Source organism: Brassica oleracea, chromosome C4, assembly GCF_000695525.1.
Source record: "Brassica oleracea var. oleracea cultivar TO1000 chromosome C4, BOL, whole genome shotgun sequence".
Taxonomy (NCBI): Eukaryota; Viridiplantae; Streptophyta; class Magnoliopsida; order Brassicales; family Brassicaceae; genus Brassica; species Brassica oleracea.
In genome coordinates, this window is record NC_027751.1 from 28,081,042 (window position 1) to 28,086,831 (window position 5,790).

Consider the following 5,790-nt stretch of genomic DNA (forward strand, 5'->3'; position numbering starts at 1 on the left):
TTTCTGTTTTTAAAATTATCTAATTAACTCTATACTCATTTTTTATATTTTTTATATGATATCACACATTCGTAAAAAAATAGATAGTTTAAGATGCAAAAAAAAATATTTACTTAATGAATATAATATGAACGAATATTACAAATACATCATTTAATAAAATAAATAACTAAAAACTGAAAATTCATATCCGCGCTCGCGCGTGGATCAGGGTCTAGTTTATTTTAAGTCACAACATATTTAATAGATCCAAAAAAATATACCATGGTAATTTTTAAATAGAACTCTAATTTAATAGATTAGATATATTTAAATTGTCTAGATAATCGGTCCTAAATACAAGCAACATGTAAGTGATCGATAAGAACATATAGTTTGAAAAGATAAATGTCCATTTAAAATTTTCATAAAATATTTTAGTATTTAAGTAAACAGAATTATATTTTTTACAATAATAATATTTTACGGAAGTTTTAATATTGATTATGGAACGCTAGCTTATTAAACAATATATTAAATGAACTGTAAAATAATAATTAATTTAAGAGTAAATTTTTAAATTAACAAAACAGCAGTGAAAATATAATTGACTATATCAAATGTGTATGACACAATTGATAAACATTATTGTGCAGTTAACTTCATAAAGTAATTTTCATTAATCATTAATGGAATTGAATTAACTTATAATGTTTTAATGCGACTCTTATTATAAGTAAAAATATACATGGAATAAGAAAATATTGAGTCATCTTGTCTATTAAAATAGAAATCATTACTTTTTCATGTGCAATTTGTTTTGGATCATCTCTTGAAAATTTATTAAATGTTAATTTTGTATTACCTAATAATATCTCCACAGTAAATCTCATGTGATACCATCCTATTCATGTATAGTCTTATCTACTGAGGCTCTTCTCCATAAAATGAGTTTTGATCCTCGCTGGATCAAATTAATGCGAGAATGTATATATTCGGTTCAATATAGAGTACTTCTTAACGGTCAGCCACGAGGCTTGATAATTCCTCAGTGTGGGTTACGTCAAGGGGATCCTTTATCTCCTTATCTATTTATTATGTGTACTGAGGCTTTAATTGTGAATATAAAGAAGGCGGAGCGACTGGAACAATTAACGGGTATGAAGGTAGCAAGAGATAGTCCGACAATATCTCATTTGTTGTTTACGGATGATAGTCTTTTCTTTTGTAAAGCAAAGAAAGAAGAGTGTCAAACTATTTTCATGATCCTAAAGGAATATGAGATTGTCTCAGGGCAACAAATTAATTTTCAGAAATCATCTATTCAATTTGGGCATAAGATTGAAGAATCCAGTCGTCAGGAATTAAGAGATATTCTGGGAATTCAGAACCTTGGAGGAATGAGATCTTATTTGGGATTGCCGGAAAGTCTTGGAGGATCTAAGGTACAAGTGTTTGGTTTCGTACAAGATAGATTAAACAACAGAGTTAATGGATGGACTTTTAGATTTTTTACTAAAAGAGGAAAAGAGATCATTATAAAATCGGTGGTTACGGCTTTACCAAACCATGTGATGTCTGTTTATCGATTACCAAAAGCTACAGCGAAGAAGCTAACGAGTACAGTAGCTCAGTTTTGGTGGAGCCCAGGAGGAAGTACAAAAGACATGCATTGGAAATCATGGGATAAATTATGTGTTCCTAAAGATAATGGCGGATTAGGGTTTAAAGATCTTACTGACTTTAATACGGCGATGTTTGGCAAGCAATTGTGGCGGCTGGTCGAGAAGCCGGATACTCTTTTTTCTCGAGTTTTCAAAGGACGGTACTACAGGTTTGTAAAGGACTAATTAAAAGGTGGGAACAAGGTCATCTATTTCTGCTAGATCATATGGCTGGAAGAGTATTACCTCTGCTAGATCTCTGGTTTGTAAAGGACTAATTAAAAGGGTGGGAACAGGGTCATCTATTTCTGTATGGAATAACCCTTGGATCTCATCCACTCGCCCAAGACCAGCAAACAAAAACCTTCATCACAGTTACCCGGATCACAGTGGATTCTCTCATTAATTCGGAATCCCGAACATGGAAGTTATCGGTATTTAGGACTTTGGTGGACCCTGAGGATGTCAAAATTATTGAAAGTATTCCTTTAAGTAGGAATCAGATGGAAGATAGGAATGGATGGCATTTCACTAACAACGGGAAATATACTGTACAATTTGGGTATCAAGTGGAACGAGTCTATTCAGACAAGGAAAAACCACCGGAATTTTATGAACCAACAGTGGATATACTTAAAGCATACTGCTGGAAAGTAAGATGTCCTCCAAAGATAAAGCATTTCTTATGGAAGTTACTTTCAGGTTGTATAGCGGTCATGAAAAATTTAAAGGCAAGAGGAATACAAAGGAGACATGTTGTGTACGGTGTGGGGACCAGGAGGAATCAATTAACCATGTGTTCTTTGAATGTTCTCCAGCACGACAAGTGTGGGTGCTATCAAAGATACCATTGAATCCGAATTTCTTTCCTATAAGCTCTTTCTTCGCCAATATGGATCATCTCTTTTGGAGAGTTAACCCAAAAATGGAGGACCATCAGTTTGCATGGATAATATGGTACATCTGAAAAAGTCGGAATAACAAAGTGTTTAGCAATATTGATATTGATCTGAGGGATACTCTTAAGTTAGTGGAATTGGAATCAACACTTTGGGCTAAGGCACAGTTATTAAGGAATCAAAGTTTGGTACAGGAAGTACATACCAGACCCATCAAGGCGAATGCTGGAAGATGGTGTTTCACAGATGGTTCATGGAAGGATAAAGACTTGTTTTCAGGGCAAGGCTGGTTTAGCACTTTCCCGGATTTTGATGGATTGTTAGGGGCAAGGAATGTACGGGCATGTCTCTCCCCTCTCCATTCGGAGATGGAGGCATTAATATGGGCAATGAAATGTATGAAAATTTTAAGACAGTTTCAAGTTACGTTTGCAACGGATTGTTCTCGATTGGTGAAGATGGTTTCAGAACCAGAAGAATTGCCAACATTTGAAAGCTATCTGGAAGACATTAAGCTTCTCATAAGAAGTTTCATCAACTCAGAAATCATTCATGTTCCTAGGACGGCAAACCTTAAAGCGGATAGCTTAGCACGCAGTGCTCAGAACTCGGAAACAACCGTCTTTCGTCTTACATATGGATGCAGAGTTACCACCTTGGTTTACAGAGTCAACATGAGTCTGTGAATGTTTGCTGTAAAAAAAAAAAAAAGTCTTATCTATTAGAAAAGAAGTCATGGCATTTTCATGTGTAATTTTTTGTTTAGATCATCTCTTGAAACATTTATTAAATGTACTTTTGTATTACCTAATAATATCTCAACAATAAATCTCATCTTATACCATCCAATCTCATGTACAGATAAATTAAACAGAATTATATTATTATATTAAATAGTTTATACATATATCAATATTTATATAGTTAATATGTTAACATGTATTGCTAAATATATAATATTGTTCAACACAAAACTACATATTCAATTACATACTGGTTTTATAATAAATCGGTTGTGATATATCTAATACTATAGTGTATACGAAAAGTTACATTATTTTAGTGCAAATGCACATGTGTAACATAAGAAAATATATTTGATTATCCTAGTGTAAAAAATACTATATATTCATTTATTTGATATTAACTAAATATTTTAGATTAAAATATAGCTAATATCTAATTTACGTTATAACTAAAGATAAGTGAATAATTTAAATCACTTTTGTTTAATATTTGATTCAATTTTATTAAAATATGGATATTCTATTTAAATATAAATAAAGATAATCACAACTATAAATTAATAATTAGACCAGATGTACAATTTAAACAAACAAAATTAAAATAATCCACTAAATTAGAACATCATGTTTCTAGAATATCAAAACATTCCAATAATTTTTTTCCCTAAATTGTTTTTACTTTAAAAGGTTTGTTTAATACTATTAATAAATAATAAATATTTTTATTTTTAAACAAACACAATTTTTTTATCTTTTAAAAAAAAATTTATTTACAATCTTCTTTTTAATCTTACGATTTAATTAACAACACGCTAAACCCCTCTATATTAACACACACACTAAACCTTATTGAACAACTTAATGAACTTTGATTAATTATGTTTTTATGTGTTACAAGTTTATTTGGCATATAACAGAAATTTCAATAAGAACACCTAACACCATGTAAAAACAGTTACAAACATGTTCAATATTAAATTTGGTGAAAATTTGGAAAAATACACTCATATAAAATTATAATTTGAAAACTACACCATCGTTTAAGTTTTTGGAAAAGTACATTTATGTATATAAAAATTTACCAAATTGTCCAGTCTTAATATTTCTCAATTCCTAATTTATTTTATATTTTAAGTAATGATTTAACAAAAAAAAAAAATTAGAGTATCTAGACAATTTCTTTTTAATATATCTTAAACTTTTTATTGTTTGGAAAAAATAAAAATACAAAAAGATGACGATGTCTTGTCTCCTTCTCCGTATTTTCAATTTCTGAATTTTTTTCCTTTCTCTAGTTTCACAGATTCTTCCTCTCATCTCACTAAGAGGTTTGTTGATTCATGAATCAGATTTACTATTTTAATCTGACACTAGTTTTGTTTTTGAAGTCTGATTTGGCTGAGTTCTGGGAGGTGGATGTTCTACGGCTTTGAAGAACTCCTATTATGTTCAAGTTGTCGTCTATGCGACTCGATGGACTCTGAAATTGCAGAGCACAAAATCTGCAAACGCGCGTTCTGGTTCCAAACTCTTATCAGAGTGATACCAACTGATTTAAACTCTATTGGTTTCATACATTTTTAATGTACATGTATTCGTATGTTTTTTAAATGTTAAAAACATACCAGCAAGAACAGCCGTCCCAATACATGAGAAAAATCTAGACAGGAATGAGTTAAATAGAAATGATCCGACCAAAACCATATAAGCCACATGTTCAGTAAAAACAAAGCAAGAGAAAGCTCTAGCGATTAACACTCGGTTGCTAGTTGCTACTTGGTAGGTGCTTAACCTTTTGACCATATCCATTGTACTGAACTAATGAATTTTTTTTTAAAATGCTACTCATGAGTAACAGAGACGTCTAACTCACATGAAATAAAATTTATATAAACTTCATGATAAAATCAAAACAAATCATAATTTGTTTGTTTTATATTATTCTTGTTATTGTAAAATTTTAACTGGTTAAATAACATAATAAATTTATCTTAAACATAAATAATTATAATAATAATATTTTTATTAATTTCGAATTTATATCTCAATTATTGAAATATGTAATCTGGGTAAAAATGTCAATTCACATTTCAGAAAGTGTAGTTTTCAAAAAATAAAATAGAAGGTGTATTTTTTTTATTTCAAACTATTCATGGAATAATTTACAAATTATCCCTTATAAAAATGAAAAAAACAGTCTACATAAGTCAAACTCTAGTATTGTTTAAAATTGGTTAAAACAAAATGTTTGATAGGAAAACGGTAATAAATAAGATGTGGGTTTAAACAAAGACGTCTTATTAATGGTCGGAAAAAAACGTTCAGTCGGTTACAAGGGAAAAGAAGAGAGTGCGACAGAAAGGAAGCCGGTGGCTCGATGAGCTACCGGAAAAGTACAACTAACGGCGAGATGAAGCAAAGGTGAAAACCCTAATCTAGCCGCCAAGTGTTAGTCAGTGATTTCGGATCCTTCTCTCGTTGTCTCCCCTTTCCCTTATATAG